Below are 27,494 nucleotides of genomic sequence, written 5' to 3' on the forward strand. Positions count from 1 at the left end.
GAAATGAGAGATGCATGAAGCCTATAGATGGGAATTTTTACCAAAATGTATGTGTACGAGATAGGTTGCAATGCTTTGCCAAAAGTGAATCTGATTTATATAAGCTGTAATTACGAATACTTAAAAGAAGGAGCGAGTCGAATTTTATTAATAACTGTCTGCGTTTTAGTAGTCCGTCAACAGGGTTAGAGAGAATGAAGTATATTGAAGCGTGTTCCCAAAGCCTAGAACATACATGTATTCTTGCAGAATGGAGGAAAGAGTGGGCAACAGTAAAGTCTGATGAGGGTGAGTACTGAAAGTAATGGCAGTGACATTGTTAACTAGAAGTGATTCTGGGTGCTTCCGTACATGGTGTTTGTGTATATGTATGTGTTTTTGCGTGAGTTCATGTGTATATATATGTGTGTGTGTTCGCTTGTGAAGGGTGTGTATGTGTACGTGTGTATGTATATGTCGTAGTGAGCTTGGAAGAATAGAAAGGTGTAGTTCGAAGATTTGCATGTTGTGAGCCAAGCAAAATCCCTGGAATATGGGCACCAAATATAAAACTTTATTTTCTTAAGTCATGTTAGACAAAGTATGCTCTCCCTTGTATTTTACAAGGTCCTTATTATGCTGTATATTTTCATTCAAAATTTTCTGCCAGTATAATTTCATCTTATCGTTGTTGGTTTTCCATCCGATGTTATGGATTATTCACGGATATCTCAATAGACAATGTTGATATACATTTCAATTATATCCTACAAGAGGCTTTTATTCCAGATTATTTCTTTTAAATCATTGCTAGGATCAACTGTCTAATCTTTCTGTTAGTTCCATTATCACTTACCTTTCTTTGTAGCCATCTTAATAAATGCTTTGTTTCATTATTTCGTACGTTCCATTTCTATTTCAATGAAACAGGAACGTCTTCTTTTCATTCTATAATTTATATCCGCCCAGTAATTCAGAACCTGGAACCATATAGTTCGTAAGCAAGCTATTTACCACACAGCCACTCCTACTCCTAAATGTGTAACGCTTACAATACCTAGGTTTCTCAAGCGGTCACCCATATAAGTACTAACTAGGCTCGACGTTGCTTAACTTCGGTGATCAGACGAGAACCGGTGCTTTCAACGTGATATGGCCGTAAGCATTGATAACTTTTGTCGAAATCTTATGTAACGAGAACGTAAACAAACCAAAACTAGTTGTCGTATGGTGTGGGGGAGGCAAACAGAGGCACAAACGCTCACATACGCATACACAAACATATAATGGGCTGCCAGAAAGAATATGTCTGCCAAACTCACTCACAAGATATTGTAAACGACTCTTGCCCAAACAGTCGCACAATGGTACTGAACTCGATACCATGTAGTTGCAAAGCATACCAATATTTAGTGGTGAGTTGCCTTTCTCGAGGTTTTCTCCTCGTGGTCTCGGGTTTGGTCTTCCTACGCAATGCGCATGACTGATTCGTTGTGCAAATAGTACCAATAGGAGCAGCATTAAATTACAATAGCCAACTATTTATCATACATAATGAAAATAGAACGTTGTAAGGCATATATACCATGGTATTCGTCCCGAGAAAGCATATTTTGTGAACCCGTTGCATTTAAAAACACCATATATATTTGGGGTGCAACGAAAATTCTCCCAGCAATGACCATCGAGAATGCCAGATGTATTTTCGGCACGTTGGATCTTGTCAATGGTGTTTACTAAAAGCCTATTGCATGCTTAAACAACTTTTGCCACCTACGATATAGAGAAAAATGTGAAAAAGATTCACTGATATTGCGAATAGCCGACTAATTGAATACAAATCCGTTATTTGCAATAGAAACAGTATTAAGTTATTATACTTAATGTAAATACATTAGAAGGCAGATTTACTTCAGATATTTAATACTGATTCTATTGCATAAAACTGATTTTTATTCAGTTGGGCGGTTATTTACAATATCAGTAGGTGTCTTTAAGGTTTTATTATACATCAGAGGTGGTAAGTCCATAAGGGATGTTATCTCCGGATGAATACGCAGTATGAAATATGCATGACTGTGTATATAGGTGTATGTGCATGTGTGTAACGTTTTTCCAAACAGCTTCCGTTTAACTAATCACCTAAATCGGCTCAAAGACATTGCTCTACTCGATAAAACACAGAAGACTCGTCCAATATGCTATGTTCGTGGCTTGAACGTATTTGCACAATCAGAACATGTTATTTATTTTCTTTGTGTTACGCGGACCCAGGTGTTTCAAATTTCTTTCGGACCTTATTTATTAGTGTCGGTAGTTGACTGTTTCGTTTATTTTCTTCGCTGAAGATATTATATTTCTGTTTGTGATATCTAATTTCTTTGTGTATTTATTTTGTTAATCTGCGAACAATCACTAATTTATTTGAAATTAGTGTTTGTTTTATCTTAGTTTCTTTTTCTTCGTTTATGCTGTAAATTTAATACGTTGCTTTTATACTACTAATGTGTATGAAGACTAGTATGGCTGTGTAATATGTGTATAACAGTCCTTGGCTTTTTTTTTTTGGTCTTGTTTGATACATTGTTCTCTCATAATTTCTGTTTTATTGGCAACGATTATTCTTTTTATTAAAGAAGGGGCTTAAATTTTGGATGCACTTCACTTGTGATGCGTGTATCTCTATCAATGATACTAGTGTTGCTATGAAGTGAGATAGCTTTAACCGTTAATCAAAGTTGCGCTGAAGTTACAGAAAACCAGAAGCTTACTTTTATTTCTATTACTCTCTGTCTCTCTCTCTATCTCTCTCTCTCTCTCTCTCTCTCTCTCTCTCTCTCTCTTCCTTTCCATCTTTCAGTATTGTAGTTAAAACTACAGAATAAAATTAAACTTCATCCTCAAATTGATATTAAGATTTATACTTTAATCTTAATTTGTTTTCTTTTATAAAATTAATGTCCGTGATTTTGATAACATTTTCAATAAATTGACCAGGCAATATAAAATTTCATGTGAAAATCAATGATAAAATATTTTTAAATATTTCCAATTGAAGCAACCTGCAAGTGTCATGAAAGTTCAACAAACAACAGAGCCTTAATTAAATAAATATTCTGTTTACAGTTAGCAAATACAAGTTAACTCACAATTAGACCATAGACTTTATGAATTTCCGGTGATTATTACTCTTGCGATATACAAAATTAGCAATATCGATGCATAACGTGTTTTATTTTTAACGAATAAGTGTGTTAGGCTAGAGATTATTTATTCGTGCTAAACTATCTAAACTATCTTAATTACATATTTCACCTATTAAACAACAGAGTTCCGTTTCTTGGCGCTAAAATAATGTAAAAACGGTTATTTGACAAACGAAATAAAGTTCGAAATAAATTTTCCTTTAAAGCGTTGTTTCTCACTTTTCAAGCGTTATGTCTCTGGAGTATTGTTGATGGCAGAATATAAAACTCTCCAGTTTTATACTGGCGCCTTAAAAAAGGCGGCGAGCTGGAAGAAACGTTAGCACGCCGGGCGAAATGCTTAGCGGTATTTCGTCTGCCGCTACCTTTCTGAGTTCAAATTCCGCCGGGGTCGACTTTGCCTTTCATCCTTTCGTGGTCGATAAATTAAGCACTAGTTATGCACTGGGGTCGATATAATCGACTTAATCCGTTCGTCTGTCCTTGTTTGTCCTTTCTGTGTTTTGCTCCTTGTGGGTAGAAAAGAATTAGGTATTTCGTCTGCCGCTACGTTCTGATCTCAAATTCCGCCGAGGTCGACTTTGCCTTTAATCCTTTTGGGGTCGATAAATTAAGTACCAGTTACGCACTGGGGTCGATGTAATTGACTTAACCCCTTTGTCCGTCCTTGTTTGTCCTCTCTGTGTTTAGCCCCTTGTGGGTAATTAAGAAATCAGAATATAAAACTCTACAGATGATAAAGTGTTGAGGCTTTATATTCAGTCATCACCATAAATACATCTTATTTGAAGAACAACTGAAGTTATGGTGTTTGTGGTGTCAACTTTTGCTCTTCGTTGTTGATACGTCTGGATTTTTGCAGTGGGAACAGTATGTGATTAGCAAGTGCGTATTAAAAAAGATATCTATTTATTTCCTTATTCGTCTTAAGTTCTTGGGTAAGGATCAATTTGTCAAGCAGGCATTTATTTCTTCTCTGAAGTATGCTTTAATTTTCTGCCTTTAATTAAAGCCTGAATAAACCTCTACTCAGTCATTTAACTTTCTACACACTTGCTACATATTTCTTTAAACAATGTATTTTAGAAAAGAAAAGGTAAATTGGACGATGCGGCTTAGGTATACAAAAAAAGACAACATCGTTACAGCCGGATTGCCTTTCTTCTTGCTTCCGTTTCTTCACGACTGATCAAGGAATAAACATCTTTTCTGAAGTTTGTTAAGTTCAGTTTACACTTTAGATTGAAGCATTTTTTCTGTTTTTCAAGAAGATTTGGTGCTAAAGATTTCTTAGTGCTAGATTCAGTATTGCGCTTTTGGTAAAGGTAGGTTAGAACGGAAGAAAGAAAGGCAAATCTTGTTGTATGTAGTCTTTGTAGGAATGAACATAACTTTCAGAATTTAAACTCTTAATTTTTTAAAAAATATAATCATCATTTCAAATCTGTACATGCTGTATCTCTGATACGACGCAGCCTCAACTGGATGACAGTGTTGTAATTGAAGGAGTCGCTATATGCTCACGGGGATATGGCGTAGTGGTTAAGAGCGCGGGATACTAACCCCAAGATTCTGAGTTCGATTCCAAGCAGTGACCTGAATAATAATAATAATAATAATAATAATAACATCGAAAATACCTTAGGAATGAGAACCCAGGTTCGAAATTTCTCCAAGACACCGGGAGGGCATATCAGCCGAAACGTTGTATTAACAATAAAGAAAAGGAGGACAAATATCCGTCAAATGTAAATAATGTAAATAATGTATAAATTGAGTGACTCTTTAAGTCTAACATCCGCTTCGTTCTCCAAATGTTTTAGTAGTGTATTTTTGCTTCATTTAGCGGATAAAAACTAATATGTTTGCTCAAAGGAGATATGATACATAATTTGGTTGGGTTTGTTTGGTGGGATTTGAACAGATCGTAACAGTTGGGTCGATCTCAGAACCGGAGAATCAAAAATTATAATGGATACAGCAAATCTAATCCTCAATTCTTTTATGAATGCCGAAGTAACCCCTATTCTTATATGAATGTTTATTCATTAGCTTGAATAAATACTAAAATTATAATTCAGAGCTCTGACGTTATTATTTCCCGTATAATTACACTCTGTAGAGAAAACTGTCATAATAAAAATACAGGCAATTACTTTATGTATAAAATTACGATATGATATTGCTATTTCAATATCTAATCAATGAAACAGCCGTTTGGAAAATATCTTCAACTTTATCAATTATCTGCTTAATGATAGATACAAAATTAGCCAATATTCACTTATGTAGAAAATAGCATTATTTTTTTACACTGAAATTATTTCCGCATTATAATTCAACTAATAATAAAGTTGTCCTTTGATTTATTATTATACATTCATTAAAATAGTTATTGCAATTTTTTTTCTTATTATCACTTTTTGAATATTTCTGAATTGCCTTTAAACATTCTTTTAAACAAAATTTAAATCTACATTTATAACCCTGAATATAAGTAGTATTTTGAAGATTTCCGATAATTATTGATCAATACAGAAGCCTGCTATTCAATAGGAGTATTGTTAAAGAAAATAAGTAGCCTAATCGTGAATGAGGTGATATGATTTATAAATGTATGTTCTTCGCATCATTATATTGTTATACTTAGAAAATGAACTTCTAAATTTTTAAATATTGTTTTGGTTAATTTAGATTTAGAGGGAGAGACATTGTTATCTATAACGAAAAGCTACATCAGAACAGTACAGTACAGTAACGTATAATGCTGCAAGGCAAATGAAATCGATAACTTTAATAGGATTTTTAAGGAGTGAGAATGGTTATATTCGGTATTAACGGCCATAGCCGGAGGGAATCACACGTATTTTTTTTTCAGGAACTATACTCGGAATATATAATGATTCAAAATAAAAATGTAATTAACTCGAGTATTCAAGAATTTACATTCTTACTAAAAATTATTCAAAAAGGGAACATTTTTGCGGTAAAAATATTTAGAGTGAGAGGTCCACGTAGATGAAATGAATAACATATGTATCATTAATTCTCCTGAATATCGTGTTAGAGGTGAAATGAAATTTAGTAAAAAGCTCGAAATGGTTTCGAATCGAAGTAAATGTAAACTTGCATATTTTACTATAGCATTTGAAGAAAAAGAAACATTAATACCACAACTCCTATATCTTCCATTAAAGCCATATATTTCGCTTAATTAAAATGTACTATTGTGTCTGGGGAGAGTCACTTTCTTTTTGTGCCTTATAATTTTTCACACTCACCGGTAAAATTTCCACATATTTCTTATATTATATTATAAGGCACAAAAAGAAAATGACTCTCCCCCAGACACAATAGAATATGCTTCAACACGCGAACTGACATAAAGAATCTTGCAAATCAAATCCAAAAACGAAATAAAATCTACTATTATTTCAAATATACAATTACTTAAAATTTACTATTATTTAAGATATAAATAGCAGAGAAATACTTAAGATACTAGAATGTCACTGAAAAATGGGTTCAAATTCAATAAAAGCTATTTTCACTGGACAAAATCTAAGCATTAAACTGTCTGCTTCCCCCACTGAAATATATGACCATGGCCTAAAATTTGGAAAATTCACTGGTACTTCATTTTATCGACATATTGGTGATGAAAGATACGTGATCCCAATTAAACCATAAGGTTAAACAACAATATCAAAGAGTGTTAGTTTGTTATATCGGCCTCAAGGAACTCTTCAGTTTGGCTAACAGATTTTTTAATTATTTTCTTTTAACCAAACATTTTCAAACTTCGTATTCTGGTATAATTTCTCATGCTGAACACGGTTTACTTAAAACATTTTTGACAAAATTTCGTATTATAAAAGTTATTTCGTGTTAAAGTTGTCTTATTTGGGTAACGTGTATTCAGCTGAAGAAACCTAATGCTGATGGCGATAGTAATCAAAGTGCAACAACTTTCGGGTCATCTCTACTAAATGTCACCACTCTGTTCTATTTTATTTTTGTTTACTCTCTGTAGCATATTAAACGTTTATTTTGCTGTTTTTTTTGGGGGGGGGGGGTTACTTAAAAAAAAATTAAATTTTGTCAAAACTGTTGAAAGTAAACCGTGTTCGGCGTGAGCAATTACACCAGCATCCGAAGTTTCAAACTGTTTAGTTAAAAAAAAAAGAATGTTTTAATCTGTGAGCCAAACTGAAAAGTCCAAACCCAGTACTCGTGTGGTACTTGTGTGGTGCAACTACGAAGAGGTAAAAGCAATGTTACGACGGTGGAAGTTGAATACACTACTCCGCATACTGTAATCTGATTTCGTGGTATATTTTCAGATTTCTTCTGAAAAACTTTAAAACTATATACATTTGTTGTGTCGCACTACGGACTTATACCTAGTGATGGATGGGTAAATTTGATCTATTTCATTTATTAATTTGCTTATTTATTTTAATGCTCACTCTAGAAGTAAAGCGTCTCTTGTTTCCCTGCATTTCCACCCGCTCACCAAACTTCCTGTTTTCTTGCCTCTTTTACTTCGGTTTCTATGACTGAAGATGAGTCAAATATTCAACCGATTAGACGTTGCACCTGACAGTGCTTTTAGGAGAGAATACTCAGACTTCTTGCAATCATCCCGTCCCTCTCCCTCTCCCTCTCCCTCTCTCTCTCTCTCTCTCTCTCTCATTCTCTGCCTTTCGAACTTCTGGTGGCACAGAAAATGTTCAAATAGTTTAAGGTACCACAAATGTTACAACAAAAGTTCTGCCCTACATCATCAATCTTTTGATACAGCTATCTAAGAAGACCTGAATTCTGAAATAGCCTTATCATTTAAGCAGAGTCATAAGGCATTATCAGTGCACTCCGACCATTCTTGATAGCATATTGCCCCTCGTTACCTCTGTCCTAATTAAATACAAATTCTGAGCTTCAAAGTTGCGAAACGAATTTATACCATTTTTGACGCTCTTTATAAGCACCATTGTAATTCTCTGCCGAAAGTACTTGATCACTAAAGTACATACGGATTTTTGCCTCATTATTTCAGCTTTGTTTAAATCAGACTTTTATTAAAGTTCAAGCAGGCATTTACATAACCCCTACTGCGCACAAACGAGAAACTTATATTTCACCATGTGTACTGTTGCACTTATTCCGGACGAGAATAATTAAAAGTCCCTAGTGTATTTTAATCAGCACAAATAAATTTCCACTTTCTCCACCATTCTACTTACGGTAACGAGACTTTGTCTCGTGTGGTGTAAGACCCTACACAACGCCTTTTTAAATTGATCCCTTATCTCCAGAGTTTCTACTTGACTTTATACCAGAGAAAATCAAATCTCATCTGTAATGTCATTACTTTCAAACTTTTCACTTGGCAAACTGTGTTTTATTGTGGTTGCTATTTTTTATTGTTTACTGTATAATTTAAAATGATCTTACTGTATTTGTTTTTACTGTTTTCTCTTAAAAATGTGATTTTTACATCTGTCAAAATAAAAATTCTACTTGGTACGTTCATCTATGCTAATTTTTCTTTGTTTATTTGTGTGCGTGGCAGAATGTCAACATTCTTTTACTTCTCTATATTGGCGGATATCATTATTATAGCAGAAGTTGATGTTTTTGCAAAAAATATCATTCATATATATATATATATATATCTATATATATATATATATATATATATATATATATATAATATATATATATATATATATATATATATATATATATAAATGTACCTGCGAAGCAAACACGAAATATTTTTTTAAAAAGTCAATATTTTTGTTTTACTTCCGTATAAAATAAAATGAAAAAATGTTCCAAAGTTTCGTGCAAATAATTTAAGTGAAGAAAACTTTTAATTCACCTTGCACATATGAAATGTCCATTATTATCACTGTCCGAAAAAGTTGACTTGGCAAGAAATATAACAATGACATTAATAATAATAATAATAATAATAATAATAATAATAATAATAATAATGGTCTCGTATTTTGATACAAGGCCAATATTTTTGAGACGAGAAGCTTTGTCGATACCATCAACCTCAATACTTGACTGATCCGATTTTTATCAATATCGATAAAATAAGGATCAACGGTAAGGCCGAGTTCGGCAGAATTTGATCTTAGAAAGTTAAAAGACAGAAAAAGTGACGTTAAACATATAACAGGCTTCCAAGAGCGATCCGTTGAAACAGCAAAAACCACGGTCACCCTCACCACTTAAGCAACTGCCCTACTCTCTACCCATTCAGTGTTCCTCTCATCTAAAGCACGTGGTCGAAGTACGACCCTTCATTCTGGATAAGCTTGCTCCTCTCATCCATCTGGCAAGACATTTGCCTGAAGGCAGCACTTTCCCTCTACACTCGCAGTTTCCTTTTCAAGAAAAACTTGAAAACCTTGATGAGAATTCGAAAATATTAAGGTGGAAACTTTCTGTCTTCAGCCCTTTCTTCCTCGTCAAACATACGAACCCTTACGCTATGGCTATCAGTCTGATGAATATTATCTGTTCTTCCCAGCCAAAGGAAGGCTGTAGTGTGATCTTCAAAATGGACACATCTTATAGCATAATCCATCCTATACGTGATAGATGGTGTTCTACAAAACCTCACCACTCAGAAATTCTCGAGCACTGGATGGAAGCGTGAAAAACAGTTTCTTCATTCTGCGTGCATCTCGAATTGGTCTAACTGAGTGCACTTCCCTACCTATGGAATTTATCTCGAATCATCTGTGCCACCATTGCCGCATGGAGATTTCTGGAGATTTCTGGATATTATCCGTTGGGCATTAATAGGTCTAGAACAGATTAGCCATTTGATTTTTGCCAATTTCACGGTTTTCCTAAAATGTTATCGCGTTTACCCAACACTAATCGCCTATAGAAGCCGATCATAGAATTTCTACCAATCGAATTTGTTGAATGGGAGAGAGTTGTGAACGCCTGACGATATTTCGGGCGCTAATCCTTCTCTCGGTCTTAACGTGACCTAGGAGTGCAGCTCTCTTTAAGAGACGAGCTGGGAAAACACATCTGACAAAAGGTGGCCATACTTGTTCTCCGTTAAGGAGTTACTAGAAGTGTTGTAGCCTCAGCACCTGTCTTAACCATGGCTTAACCATCCTTTACCATGGCTTACCCAGCCCTTCACTCAACGTGTTTCTCACAAATGGGCCTACTGACTACTGGAACGCGTGCGTTCCAATGATAGAGAAGGAAGAGTCCCTCCAGTATGTTCAGATGTGAACAGAGTCCAAGGCGGCAATAGAGGTTGGATGCGATGTAAGCGTTCGGCACTTCAACTGGTCTTTCAGGGATAGTTTTCTCTTTGCTCACTTCTGAGTAACATAGAGGCTTTCTGTCCTCAGTGGTCACGTAGGTTTGTACCACCTAGGTGATCGATTAGGTCTAAAGTGGATTCTATACTTCTTGATACGTTTGGAGTCATACATTTATCTTCTGGCCCGACTAATTTTGAATCTGCGGAAAGTTAGTTCTGATCTCTGTATCGAAGACAGCCGTCGTCACAAACCAAGAGATGTTTACATTTTGAGGTACATCGTCTACCTTTATCTTTCTACTCTACGCTTAAGGATGGTTGGTATGAGTACTTGTTTTTCACTCTGTAATGTTGCTGTGGGATTCTTCCTACTCATATCCTCCGTCGGGAACCTTACGGTAAAATGCCGTAATCGATATAATTTCTGATGTCCCAAATCAGTCTTAGTCTAAGCAATTCTATGTGTGTTCCTATGTTGCTGGTTTTACTTTCAGTTTTTTTTACATCTATCGAATTATATATTACAGTTTCCAGATTGGTTTCTCGTCAGATGGAGTCTGAAATGTTTAGTTCAACGTTTCAGCCAGAACTCGTAAACAAGAATTTTGATAATTTAAAATTCTTGAAACGATAATCAAATTATTTCCTACAGTTGCGAAGCGTGTGCAAACCCGTTGTAACTTTAGATGTGTTAAATGCGGCGTCTTGATTTTTATCCGTGTTGCTGTTAATAGTGTTAGTGTTGGCGGAGGTGGAATGATCAAATCTGCTGAGTCGATAGTTATTTCTAATTTTCATGTTCTTTGTTATAGCTGTTGTTTTCATGTTTATTGGGATTTTTGTTGTTTTTGTTTTATTTTCAAGTTCATTTTTATTGTTGTGCTTTCGGCCGGCACTGATGGTAGAAATAGTGTTGCTTTCACATTTATTATTATTTTTATTATTTCTATAGTCTTCGCCTGTATTTTTGTTGATAATATTGTTATTGTTGTTCATACATTCACTGAAAGAAGATAGTTGTGGGAAACTGAAAATGTATTGGATATTGGAACAGCTGACTGTCCCCTTGGTTTGCGAAGACATATTGGTATTATTTTTTACTCTGGGCATTTCCCTAAAAGGGACAAAAATTTCATAAATACAGCTAACCTCAGAGGATGCTGGCTGGTTCACTAAAACCATGGAACAACAAAAACCATATTTTTTTTTCAAAACACCAAAACCCAATGATAACTTATGTGGCGCAAAACAACATCATACTCCTTCAAACAAAACAAAAGCAACAACAACAACAACAACAACAGCAACAACAACAACACAACAACAACAACAGCAACAACAACAATAACAACAATAATAATACAGGTTTCAAATTTTAGCACATGGCCAAGAGTTTTTGAGGACAGGAGCATCTGAATTACAGTGATCCCATTATTCGAAACGGTTACTCGATCCCTAAATGAAGACAGACAGTGTCTAACTCGGTGGAATTTGAACTCGGAGTATACAAGCAGAAGTGCTGCGAAACATTTTATTCGGTGTGCCGACTGTTCTGCCAGCCCGCCGCCTTACAGAACGACAACAACAACAAAAACAGCAAGAACAGCAATAATAATCTTTTCTACTATAGGCACAAGGCCTGAAATTTGGGGGGTATGGGGCTAGTCGATTACATCGAATCCAGTGCTCGACTGGTACTTATTCTGTCAGCCCTGTATTCTATCGGCCCTGAAAGGATAAAAGGCAAGGTCATCCTCGGTGGAATTTGAACTCAGAATGTAAAGACGCACGAAATGCCGCCAAGCATTTGTCCGGCGCTCTAAAGATTCTACCAGCTCGCCGCCTTCCGCATTATACAATAATAATAATAATAATAATAATGATAATGATAATAATAATGATAATAATAATAATAATAATAATAATAATAATAATAATAATAATAATAATAATAATAATAATAATGAACACGAAGCAGAAACTGTGACAGAGAGGAGTTATTACGGGATTTTATGGGATTTCCCATAAAAACTCGCCGTATTGTTGAAGCAAGATCAATTATGATTTTAGAGGATAAAAGAAACGTTATGAGACAACAGACTTGCAATCACATGTGATAGGAGGATGGATACCAAAGAAATCGAAAACCTGAGAAATATTAGGGGAGCTGAAGAGATTGTGGATGACTAAGAGGACAGTCCTTCCTGTGCAAGAATCCTAAGTATGATGCTTCAGATTTGAGGAGACGTGTTCTAACCAAGCCTCAAGACATCATCTCTGCTAACTAAAATAACATATAACAGTTTAATAAGAAAATGTTTGAAAGCTGAGTGATAATATCTCCGGAATGTTTAATTGCACAAATCTCCAATATACAACTGGTTAAAAAGTGTTAGAAGAAGGGCCCCCAGGAGTTATAACCTGGATGCGGGCCGGCCTCCTTACCGCCTAAGAAGATAAAGGCTGAAACACTTCACTGCGAGTGGTGGAGATGGGGAGCTCTTCTCTGGAGACCTTCTGTTGTTCAAGTCTCTTGAGATTTGCTTACAAACGTCGATTCCAATTTAGACACAAGGCTGTCAATTTTGAAGGTGAGTTGTAAATTCATATTATCCATTCTTATATCAGATTGATACTTTATTTCGAAGACACTGAGGAAATTTGATATCACCACATAATGTGTGGTACGTAGATACCGCATTGTATTGTGTACTGACGCTCTGACGATTCTGCGAATCCACCCCAATTGGATTTCAGAGGATTATACGCATCAACATAAAACAGAAAAATTCATAGGCTACTAACTGAACTCGAATTTCAGAACTATTGAATATTGTTCTACAGCTATACCAAATGCACAACATAGCGCCTACCATTCGATTTTACTGAAAAAAATATTTACTTTAAATTGCTTCTATGGTTTTAACTATGAATTTATATTCACAAGATATTCGTTCATCCTCTTACGCTTGAAGTATTATTTTATTTTTCTTGTCGCACACATCAAACAGAGGTAGACGAACTCAGTATGATGAGCTTCAGTAAAATAGGCTGTGGAACTATGGGGTATGTAAGTATATATAAAATACTCTGTCTTGGGTATTTCCTGTGTGCAGAATGTTGTAAATATCAATATTATCAATAATTCAATAACTCGTAATTGAATTAGCATAAGGAGTTTTACTATTTCAAAAACGTCTACGCATCTTTTACTTTTGAAATACATTTTTCATCGCATCGTTGCGTACACTGGCATCCATTGTGTCTGGATTATGTCGAAACGAGAAAGTTCTCTTTGAAGAAATGGGGAATTTCAGGTCAATAAAACATTAAATCAAAAAGATGCATAAATGTTACAATAGATAGATAATAATAAACACCTACCACCCTTATACACGCATAATCCTATTTATATATATGTACATATTTTATATATATATATATATATGTATATATGTGTGTGTGTGTGTGTGTGTGTGTATAGATGTATATATAGAATGAAATATAGATATGCTTGTAAAAATGCCTGTGTGATGGTGTGTATCAATTCAAAAAAAATATATGCTCATACATACATGTATATATACATGCACACGTACATATATGAATACATACATCTATGCATGCATATATGTATACATGCATTTATCATATATACACACATACACACATATATTCACAAGTTTTTCCCTCACTAAAATGTATTCACATATGTATATAGATAGATGGATAGATAGAAAGATACATGCATACATATCTATATCTATACATCTCTCTCTCTCTCTCATTCTCTCTCTCTCCCTGTATATATATATATATATTTATGTGTGTGTGTGTGTGTGTGTTTGTGTGTGCGTGTGTATGGAAGAACGTGATAGGATTCGATTTTTTTTTTTTCATTTTAACTGAAAAAGAGTATAATGATACGAAGAGGAGTCCAACGTAGGTCGTGTATTAGCATGTATATATATAACAAATTAACAGAATGAGATAAAAAAAAATCCAAGGCTGTGTATAGTTTTCAGAACATTTATAAAGAGAAGGTCTTACAGCTGTTTCCGGGATATTTTATATATCCCCTCATCAGAGACAGTGCTAGAAAATGTTTTTAAGTAATAGTTATTATAAAGAAGATATGAAATACAGAGTGAAGTGGAGGAATGAAAACAGACGTGAGGTAATTAAGGACATTGTATTTGCACCATTCTGCTTAAATAATGGAACTGCAAATAAATTGTCCTTACATATCTCACTTCTGTTTTTCATTCCTTCACTTCACTCTGTATTTCACATCTTCTCTATAATAACTATTATTTAAACATTTTCTCGCACCGTCTCTGATGAAGGGTTAATAAAATATCCCGGAAACAGCTGTAAGGCCATCTCTTTATAAATGTTCTGAAAACTATATACAAATTTGTATTTTTAATCTCATTCTGTTAACTTTATATATATATAACTCTTTTTAAAATTATTTTTAATTGGCAAAAGTTATGAAGTGACTCATTGGCCGAGACTTTCGTACGTTTAAGTGCCATGCACGAAACTCTCAGCAATCGAGTCACGTTCTCACTACTCCCAATTAAGTATATCCCACAGACACATGTGCATACACACATTCGCACACGCATACACACACACGTTTGTGTATGTGTGTGTGTAATTATTTATGTGCACGGGTCGACATGCTTATATGTGTGACTGTCATAGACTTGTGCGCACGATTGTTTTTATACATACATATTTACCTTCAAAGAAAACACACCCTCTCTCTCCCTCTATCTCTTTCACCCTCCCCCTCACTCTCTCACACACATAAACATACGCACATGCACATATAGATGTACTGATTAATAATCTACATCATTTCTGTATTGAGTTTCTAAGTTACGATTAATTGTTTATCTTAAAATATTTTGATACATTTTCTCAACGAAATTATACGCTTTTCTACTATCTCTCCCTATCATGGCATGTATGCATATATATATATATATATATATATATATAAATATGTGTGTGTGTGTGTGTGTATATGCATATATATGTATATATATATGTATGTGTGTATATATATATATATGTATATGCATATGTATATATATATCTATATATATATATATATATATATATATGCATATGTATATATATATATATATATATATATATATATATATATATATATATATATATACATACACACACATGCACACACACACATGTGCGTGTGTGTGTGTGTTTAAATTCCTGCAACTAATTATATTCTGAACTCTAAAAAAAATTCTTACTAACATGAATAAAGCCGAAACTAACAAACGCAATTTAACATATGTTCAAAATATGTATTAGTAAAACACTGCAATAACACGTAATTAAATCTATAAGTACATAACTTTCTATGGACAACCTAACAGAGCTGTATGGTTTCGGCGTCAGTTTATGTGTGTGTGTGTGTGGTGTGTGTGTGTGTGTGTGTGTGTGTGTGTGTGTGTGTGTGTGTGGTGTGTGTGTGTGTATAAAAATATATATACATATTATGGTTATTTCTTTCCTCCATAGTATTTTATAAATATTTTCTAAATATTATAAATTTCTGACTTTAATGAATGTCATTTATTTGTTAGTGATTCGCGTACTTATTCGAATATCCCAGATAATGGTGGTGGTAGTTTGGTGACGAGTGTTAGGGTGGTTGTGTTGAAGTTACAGTAGTCTTAGTGATATTGACAGGGTTGTATTATTGGTATTTGGGGTAGTGGTGTTGGTGCCAATGCAAGTAGCTGTTGGGACGGTAACGACGGTGGCAGCGGTTATGGTGATGGTCACTGTGATGGTGACAAACGTGGTCGTTGTTAGTTGTGGTGGTGCTTTAAAATTTTGTAATATGTGTCAAATTTTGACACAAGGCCAGTAATTTGCACGTAGGTGTGACTCGATTACATTGACCCTAGTACTCAACTGGTACTTATGTTATCGACCCCGAAAGGATGAACGTCAAGCCCGACCGCGACAAAATTTGAACTCAGAATGTGAAGAAGGATGAAATGCCACTCAACATTTTGTCTGTCGTGGTAACGATTCTGCCAAGTAGCCGCCTTAATTTGTTATAATACTGGTGCTTGATGTACTGACCCTTGTACGGTTATATATTGTACTATTTGCAGTAATAGTAACTATTAAAATTGTATTAAAAGATATATAGATGACGGTAGGAGAAATGGCCCTTATGAAAAGTATTTCTGCAGGTAAATAATAGATTTATCAATAATTTTAAACATTGATATTGATTGTGGCAATGTTCTAACATTTTAAAACTTCCTACATCATCCAACAAAAGTTGCGTCAGCCGTTCAATATTCGACAATTAATAATTACATATATGGTAATGACATATAATTATATAGAGAGTAAAGACCCCTTCGGTCATGAATGACCATGGGATTACACCTAGAAAGTTACCCTCCGAGGCAGATGTCGAGACGGGGTTATTTATGGATGACCAGTAGTTGCCCATGCATACCAGCCGATCCTCTCCACTCCTCCGATGTTATCCAAGGGAAGGTTACAGCTTGGCACCAGTGAGGTCACAACTCATTTCGACAGATGAGTGAAGTGGAACCATGTGAAATAAAGAGTCTCGTTCATGAACACCAGAATCGAACGCACTTCCTCGTGATTGAGAGTCCGACGCTGTAACCATCTAACCATGCGCATACTAAGCGAAAATCTTATTGTTGCTGTCGTCTCTACCCGCTATGTTACTTAGACTTTGATGCACCCCAGTTAGTTGGTGATCTCTTGACTCTGTTTAAATGTATTTTTCCTAATATAGTTTATACCTTTAAGGCGGCGAGCTGGCATAAATGTTAGCACACCGGGCGAAATGCTTAGCGGAATTTTGTCTGCCTCTACGTTCTGAGTTCAAATTCCGCCGAGGTCGACTTTGCCCTTCATCCTTTCAGAGTCGATTAAATAAGTACCAGTTACGCACTGGGGTCGATATAATCGACTTAATCCGTTTGTCTGTCCTTGTTTGTCCTCTTTGTGTTTAGCCCCTTGTGGGTAGTAAAGAAATAGAAAGGCGGCGAGCTGGCATAACCTTTAGCACGCCGGGCGAAATGCTTTGCAGATTTTCGTCTGCCGTTAGGTTCTGAGTTCAAATTCCGCCGAGGTCGATTTTGCCTTTAATCCTTTCCGGGTCGATAAATCAAGTACCAGTTGCGTACTGGCCCCCTCTCCAAAAGATTCGGCTTTGTGTCTAGAGTAGAAAGAATATAATTTATGGCTACCACTGTGCGTATATAATGGGTATATTTGTTGAAAACTTGGTTGCGATATGTAAATATTAAAGACAATGTCCATTTCTTCGCAGAACGCAACTTCAGTCAACAGACCACCGAATTATGAGTCCAGCTTCCTACCACGCTGCCGTTCTGCTCAAAGAACGACGAAAAATTATATAACGTATCATTTTTTATATTGTCTGCTTTGAGTTTCTTATATTGTCTGCTTTGAGTTTCCATTACACCATTTTCATATGTTATTTATAACATTTATTTCATATATTTACTTTTATGCTTTAGACTACGTACATATCTGTACGTAGTCCAAATTTTTCTAGGTGTCTCATTCTCTGATCAACCAAGGCAAAACAATTCTATAAATGTTTTCCAAGCGCAGCGTAGCAAGCGATCTTGCTGGTAGCCTATATTCAAGTACTTCAGTTATTTTAATAGGCTTATCTTACTCAACGATTGCATTACCTTCCTTTTATATAGGTAATCCATTTTTTTTATTTTTGTCTTTCTTTTGTTTTATCTTTTTTATACGGGTAGATGCAACTTTAGAATATGCATGTACGATGCATTGAAACAGCCTTTCGAATCCAAATACAACACAAGAACCTAAGAATTATAGAAGGAAATTATAATGGGAAAAAAGTTGATGCTTTGCAACCTAATCATATATTTTGAATATTCAGTATTAGATATCAAAGTAAAATAAACAGCTTTACAAATTACGTTAGCCTTGGCACTATAAAGAGTTAGAAAACATTATTTTGAACGGACCGTAGAATCTCGGCTAACACCAATATTGAAGACATAAATATTCTACAGTCGGTTATGTATATATATAAAAAAAAAAAACTATCTGCCAATGAATCACCATAACTATTTTGACAATGGCTTAACATATGATATTACGAGATAAATGACGCAGATGCATCTCCTGATTCAGTTTTTTAACGACACAAAAATATTAATACTACTAATAAATCATAATGTAATAGATCTTACGCTCATGTGATGATATATGTATAAGTTCTTTGATAGTGCAATAATCAGCGCATGAAATCATGGAAGAAACCAAACCATAAAGAAGTTGGTCTTTTACAAACTAACAATGAGATTCAAGTGCATATATTCTCTACTTATTTCGCTCCGACAATTCTCTCACAATTTCATCGCCCATTATCCATCCACCCGTATATCTCTAAACCCATCTCTGTTTATCACAATACACTATAGTAATTTTGAATAGCAGTTGTTTTCCACTCATTAGATACATAAGTGTACGTGTACTGATATATACGTGTGTGTGTGTGTGTGTATGTGTGTGTGTATGTGTGTGTGTGTGTGTGTGCGCGCGCGCACGCGTATGTGTGTGTGTACATATATATACACAGTATATAGATAAATAGACGGTCAGAGCGGTATATATATATATATATATATACACTGTGTATTTGTCAAGCGATGTTGGGGAGACGGACACACACACATATATACACACACACACACACATATATATATATATATATATATATATATATATATATACACGACAGGTGTTTTCAGTTTCCGCCTATCAAATCCACTCACAAGGCTTTGGTCGGCCTGAGGTTAAAGTAGGAGACACTTGCCCAAAGTGCCAGTATATATATATATATATAATATATATATATATATGTAATGTGTGTGTGTGTGTGTGTGTGTGTGGTGTGTGCATATACTGCAATAGAAAAATGGAGGGGAAGAATAGGTGACATTCATCAACTTTTAGACATTAAACTATGTCTATTTATTTATTTAAAAAAACAATTGTAATAATATACATACATGTATGCCAGATTACGCTTTACATATATAAAAATACCAGTAATTATTAAAATAATAACTTAGAACATAGAACGTAGAATATATGCACATATATATATACACATATATACGTATGGATATGTATGTATGTATGTATGTATGTATGTATGTATGTGTGTGTGTTTCTCGTAAAAATAGATAAACAGAAAATAGAGGAAACTCCCAAAATTGCACATTACAATACATCGCGAACCATGCATTAGCTTAAGTAACAAAACATAATTACTACAGGCAAAAAAAACGTGACAAAATAAATTGACAAACTTATATTAGTGTCTTTTATAAATACAGAGAAATTTTCAATACAATACAGTGTTCTTTTAATGAAAAAATTAAAAGTGTGATCAACTGTATAATACAAATCGAGTATTGACTGCATAGCATGATAAAGTGTTAAAAATTATAGCTGATAACTCCTAAACCGTTTTTATTAATTTCGTTAAACTATGGCCCTAAAATCGGCTGCTCACATGCAGAAGTACTCATGTGTCGCTCACAAATATATGAGATATATTTACTGAGGGATAACCGGTTCTTGAAGTACAACTACTAGCTCTGTTTCTAAAACTCTATTATATTATGCTAAAACTAAATATTAATCTGATGTGCAAAAATGACAAGTAACATTTTAGATTGCGACATACAGAACTTGTGGACTCTAATTTGTATGAGCATCAAGTTATTATTACAGCAAGGAATATTGTGACCGAATCGATATACTCAAACTTCATCTTTAAACAGATTTTTTTAAATTTGGATCCATCAGATATAAATGTGTACATATGTTTATATGTAAATATGTGCACATATGCACACATACGTACACATACAACAAATATGTGTGGTCCCGAGGAAGCTATATCATCGCATCAAGCGAGACTACATATACACAGACAGACAAATATATATACACACGTATATGCACACGTACATATACACACATACGGAGAACACACACACACATATATATATGGGCGCAGGAGTGGCTGTGTGGTAAGTATCTTGCTTACCAACCACATGGTTCCGGGTTCAGTCCCACTGCGTGGCACCTTGGGCAAGTGTCTTCTACTATAGCCTCGGGCCGACAAAAGCCTTGTGAGTGGATTTGGTAGACGGAAACTGAAAGAGGCCCGTCGTATATATGTATATATATGCGTGTGTGTGTTTGTGTGTTTGTCCCTCTAGCATTGCTTGACAACCGATGCTGGTGTGTTTATGTCCCCGTTACTTAGCGGTTCGGCAAAAGAGGCCGATAGAATAAGTACTGGGCTTATAAAAGAATAAGTCCCGGGGTCGAGTTGCTCAATTAAAGGTGGTGCTCCAGCATGGCCGCAGTCAAATGACTGAAACAAGTGAAAGAGAAAAAGAGAAAGAGAATATAGGCATAGAAGTGGCTGTGTGATAAGTAGCTTGCTTACCAACCACATGGTTCTGCCTTCAGTCCCACTGCATGGCAACTTGGGCAAGTGTCTTCTACAATAGATTCGGACCGACCAAAGCCTTGTGAGTTGATTTGGTAGAGGAAAGCTGAAAGAGCCCGTCGTACATAAGTGTGTTTATGTGTGTGTGTGTGTGTGTGTGTGTCTGTGTGTGTTGTGTGTGTGTGTGTGTGTGTGTGTGTGTGTGTGCATGTAAGTATGTATGTATACGTATATAAAAAGCGTGGCTGTATGTAAGAAGCGTGCTTCCCAACAACATGACTCCTGGTTCAGCCCTACTGGAAGTGTCTTCTATTATAGCCACGGATCGACCAAAGTCTAGTGAGTGGATGTGGTAGATAGAAACTGAAAGAAGTTCGTCATATTTATATATTGATATATATATATGCGTATGCGTAAGGTATATATATATATATATATATATATATATATGTGTGTGTGTGTGTGTGCGTGTGTGTGTGTGTGTGTGTGTGTGTGTGTGTTTATGTGTCTATATTTGTCCCTACCACTGCTTGCGTACAGGCTAAACAGAATTTAAGTACTGGAATATTGGGGTCGACTCACTGAATAAATCTTGCTCGCCGAGGTCGACTTTGCCTTTCATCCTTTCGGGGTTGATTAAATAATCGACTTAATCCGTTTGTCTGTCCTTGTTTGTCCCCTCTATCTTTGCCCCTTGTGGGCAGTAAAGGAATATATAGTAGAAGGTAGTCGTCCAAGTTGCCACGCAGTGGGACTGAACCCAGAACCATATGGTTGGTAAGCAAGCTTCTTACCACACAGCGACTCCTGCGTCTAAGATGAAGATTACAATATTGTCGAAGATGGTGGATTATTACCAATGCCAGACAAAAATGCAAAGCATTTCGTCTATATATGTGTGTGTGAGTGTGTGTCTTTGTGTATACGTTGTGTGTGTATGTGTATATGTATATATGCATTTATACATTCATATGTATGTACATACATTGATACAAATACACTCATACTTTCTTGTATAAATTTACATTTATACGTTTATACATAATTTTGTATTTACAAAACAGGCACGTACCGTTGTAACTACTCAGAGTAGGCAGTTGGTGACCTTTATGTAGTAAAACACACAAAAAATAAACGAAACACAGGCGCGCGACTGAGATGAAGGCAGATTTATTTCTGCCTTTATTAATGTAAAGAAAATGGCGTTATAGGAGTGTACGCAGCACGTGTAGTACAGCAGTACTATGAGTAGCTAACTGTAATTGAAAGGCAGGGGCAAATTATGCCTCCCTAATCTATAAAACAATAAAGTATTTTGCATTTTATGCATAGTAATCACAGTAACCTTCATAATTCTATTGAATTAGATGCATATTTTTTCTATAAAAGGAAAATGCTGCTATTGGTCTGTTTTATTGAAGGTAGGCACTGCCTACCTTGCCTGCCTAAGCGGCATGTCCCTGGTACATAAATAGATATAAATACACACATACGTTCTTATATAAACTACATACAAATTTGAATAGGTATCCAGTAGATAAGTATATGTTTATATATACCACGACGAATACGCGAAACCGCCAAGGCAGGCAAGGTAGGCAGTACCTACCTTCAATAAAATAGAAGAATAACAGCATTTTCCTTTTATAGCAAAATATGCATCTACATACGAGACGATATTGTACCAGCTAATATACGTACAAGCATTGTACAAGCTAACACTTTTACACATTGGGCATAATTATTTGTTTTCTTTCAAATACACTTGTTTTCTTTCAAATACATATCGGAATGTAATTTCCATTAGTCAATGAGTTATTGTATATGTACGTATCAATAATTACGTGTAAATGTATGTGTACTACGTATATAATTATTTTCTTTTAGACATAATCGGATATGATTATACATATTGTATGTCACTAAATGAACCAACAGGCATGGTATATTATTACTGATATGTATATAATACTTAATGCAATTTAATCCATACATATCCTCAGGAGATTGCGCAAGTATATATACGTATATATGTGTGTGTATGTATATATATATGTATTTATACACAAACACACATTACCTTTATACACTCGGGGATGCATGCTCACATGCTCCCACAAACATAGATATATACCAGTTTCACAGTTACCCCCTTGCCACTCAGACCACTATCGACCTCTTCCTTCCTCCGGTCATTTCAGTTAGCTATGCCGATCTAACTGTGATACATTTATTCGTTTCTTTTACCACAGTTTTAACTCTAAACGTAAAAGATTTTCCCTGTTATTTATAAGTTTGCAGTATATAATATATATATATCTATGTATATGCATTTTATATATATATATATATATATATATGGTGTATATATATATGAACATATATGTATGTATATATATATATGTATATATATGTATATATATGTATGTATATGTATATATGTATATATATATATGTATGTATATCTATATGTATGTTATATATATATGAACATATATGTATATATATATATATATATATATATATATAATATATATATTATATGTATATATATATATGTATAATATATGTATGTATATATATGTTGTATATATATGAATAATAGGTATGCATATGTATATACATATAAGTATATATTTATATATATACATGCATATATAATATGTATATATACATGTATATATATATGGGTGTATGTATGATATAATATGATTATATATATATATATATGTGTGTGTGGGTGTATATTTAATATATATATATTATATATATACATATCTATCTCTTCTCTCTCTATAATATATATATATATATTTATAGTATATTCATGTATATATATATATATATATATATATATTTTATATTATAATAATATATATAATTACTATATATTACCAAGTAGCAGTATATACTTATAGAATATTTTGAATAATTTACCTGAAAAAGGTTTTTTGACGTACTGATTACTTGGCAAAATTATTACTTAATTAATTAAGGATTAAGGATTAAGGATTTATATATATATATATAGTTAAAGTACTGTTGAACTGGAAGGACGTCTATTTGTTTCTCTCCTGAGTCAGTAGCAAGCTACACAGCTTCAAAAGTAACTGACCTTAAATATATATATATTTGTAACCACGTGTTTGCCTACAAACCCGTAAGTACGTTTTCATTTAACTACAAATTGTTATATACACCTGTTTTTCTTTTAATATCCTCAAACAACCAAATAATCAAAAACTCACACCCTTAAGAGAGAACATTTATATATATATACACTTCTTTAACTCCCAAGAAAGAATATATATATTTTCAAAAATCAAAAGGAAAACAAACAAAAGAAAAAACAAACATGACTAACTTGCAGGCCTGCAACAGACGAAATTGGTCTGATAACGAAATTGATGTTTTAATAAACACATGGCTCTCTCTTTCCCAAACAGAAAATCTAAATGTCTTGTGTTTGAATGAGATTGCCGAAAAAACATCACAAGTGGTCAACACACGATCCGTCAAACAGATTCGTAGCAAGTTGAAACATATCGAAGTATCTTTCAAACTGATAAGAGCCATTATGAAAAGCTTCTACATATTTTCACAGTTCAAGAACACACAACAGCTAGAAAATCAGCAGCCACAACAACAACAACAACAGAATGAGCCACTCCTGGTTCCCAACACAATGGCTGACCCTGACATCGGTCAGGCACAACAACAACAACAACAGCCACAGCAACAAGAACAACAACAGCCACTCCTCAACTCTAGCTTACTAGACGATTCACTAAATGCCAGTATCTTTTCACCGCTCTCACAGCAACCACACACAATTATCATCATCATCATCACCACCGCTGCCACCATCGTCTTCTATCACCAAAAATACCAACAGAAAACCAAATAAGAAACCACTGCCCTCTCCCCCACATCACCACCTCAATACTACTGCAGTAACAAAAACTTAAAGAAACATAGGAAGCAGAATGCGCCCCCACGGCACAAACAAGAAATCCCCAAATATGCCGCTATTCACTGCGCCAGAGACTCTGCACAAATAGTGACTGCATCTTCACGCATCTACCCGGCACTAGACGCACTACTGGCCAAGGCCAAAGCACGCATCCCACAATAACATCAACACCACCAAATAGTAAATCGAAATTCAAAACACACACAACTCGGAGTCCCAAAATCTGCCGGTATTCCCAACGTGAGAGAACATGTCTACTGAGTGACTGTCCCTTCACTCATCTTCCAGGGACCCGACCACAACAGAAACGGGGCCTCAAGCCAACACACAACCTGAATAACAATAAAAATAGAAAACACACCATGCGGCAGTAATGCTGGTCCAGTCTTTTCAGGAAGACACAAAAAACAACAACAACAAAAGTGGAAACTACAACCCTATCCAACAGTGTGCAACCACACCTCCAGCCAAAAACTGCTCCCTAAGCAGGAAAATTCTTTTTTAGCCATGTTGAACATGGCAAAAGAGATACACAAAAACATTCTAGCCATCACTCAACACCATCCTATGCTATTACCCCAGTGCACCAATTCCCCACATTGCTGCCACTAACACACACAAAAAATCCAAGCCCCCTGCAACAGTCAAAACCAGCCACTACACTAACCTCCACATTCCTACTCAATGCACAAGGTGTCAGCCCTTCCATCAATGCACAAAAATGGAAGGTCCAATTCATTGAAGACTGGGTTGGTAACCATTCACACCACATCCCTTTCTTCATTCTCACTGAGACCCACCTTGACAACTCCCACTTGGAAGCCGAAGTGAGAGTGAAGAATTTCACAACCATCCGCGCGGATCGTATCGGCAGGAGGAAGGGTGGAACTGCCATTTTCCTGCATGATTCATTACGGCAGATGGAAATAGTATATTCTCCAACGGCTACTGTGAATCAGTCACCGTGCACAACAAAGCCAATGATCTGACAGTAATTGGGCTCTATAGGCCGCCCCAAACACCCATACTGTGCTTTAAAGAATGCCTCAACAGCATTAAGTGCTTTATTCAACAGTGCCATTCTAGCAACATACTCATGATGGGAGACTTCAATCTACCCTGTGTTGACTGGACTACAAACTGTTTGAAACCAAGCACTCCCGCCTCAACCGCTGACAAAGAAGCAGCAGAGTCCCTTTTCGACTTTACGAATGAGTTTTTCTTGTCCCAACTTGTCCTTGCACCACCAACAAGAATCAGAACTTTGGACTAGTGTTTAGTAACCACACTAACACTATACATAACGTTACAGTGGAAAAAAACCCTTCTTTCAGACCATGACATGTTTCTCTGTAACATGAAATTCCACCAGCCGAAAGCTAATCCTAGTGACCTTCCTCCAGCCCACCCATTTGACAACATGGATCTCCATAAAGCCAACTGGGATGCAATCAGGAACGAGCTATCAAATGTTGACTGGTCCTTTACACATACACACATCTCCACCAACCATAAAACATCTTGGCAGATCTTTGTAGACACCGTCACAGACATATGTGCAAAACACTCCCCACCAAGACCTGTGAACAAAAAGTGCAGAATCCCCCAAAACAGAAAAACCATTATCAGAAAAATAAAAAGAACAAACAAAAAAATTAACAAACTAAAGTACTGCCAACAGCAACACACACATTCGACGGCTATCGCACCTGCTTGAATCCAAAAAATATAACCTCCAACAATGCATGAAGTCCCTCATCAATAACCAAAGATCAGCTGAGGAGAAGTGGGCCATTGAAAAAATCAAACTCAACCCCAAAGTGTTCTTTTCATTTGCGAGGAAACGCAGGGTCACTGTCTCCACTGTAGGCCCTCTAATTGACGAAACTGGCACTCTCCAAGATAATGCCAAATCCATGGCCGAGATACTGCAGAAACAATACTGCTCTGTTTTCAGCAATCCTGATATGGCCGATCTGGGCTGTATCAGTGATGTCAACCCCCAACACACTATATCGGACATAACGTTTAGTGCCCTGATGTCTTAGCGGCGATAAACGAAATAAAACACAATTCAGCAGTAGGCCCCGATAGGTTCCCTGCTTGTGTGTCCTGAAGGTGTGTCGACACCAACTTGCATCTCCCCTTGCTAATCTGTGGAGAAACTCACTGGATGCTGGCTATATTCCAAAAAACCTTCTGTCCCAGTCTGTTGTCCCAGTTTTCAAAAAGGGAAACAAGTCCCTTGCAGTGAATTACCGTCCGATCTCACTCACCTCTCATATCATCAAGGTATTTGAGAGGGTGGTGAGATCTCAAATAACCCAATTTCTGGAAAGCAACAGGACGGCTGATCTCCAACCAACATGGGTTCCGTAATGGAAGGGACTGCCTAACGCAGCTCCTGCATCACTTTGAGGACATTTGAGAGCTTTGGGAGAGGGC

General features: G+C 35.5%; 1 protein-coding gene and 1 non-coding gene across 2 annotated transcripts in view; one reads left to right on the plus strand and one right to left on the minus strand.

Annotated features, from left to right (window-relative positions):
- Nucleotides 1–27,494, plus strand: part of LOC115216605 (neuronal acetylcholine receptor subunit alpha-7-like) — a 974,486-nt gene that overhangs the window by 567,936 nt on the left and 379,056 nt on the right. The window lies entirely within an intron of this gene.
- LOC115216893 lies at nucleotides 1,025–1,143 on the minus strand. The gene has a single exon (XR_003882125.1). It is a non-coding gene; the product is annotated as a 5S ribosomal RNA (ribosomal RNA).

This window comes from Octopus sinensis, linkage group LG10 (assembly GCF_006345805.1).
Source record: "Octopus sinensis linkage group LG10, ASM634580v1, whole genome shotgun sequence".
In the NCBI taxonomy this organism is placed as follows: domain Eukaryota; kingdom Metazoa; phylum Mollusca; class Cephalopoda; order Octopoda; family Octopodidae; genus Octopus; species Octopus sinensis.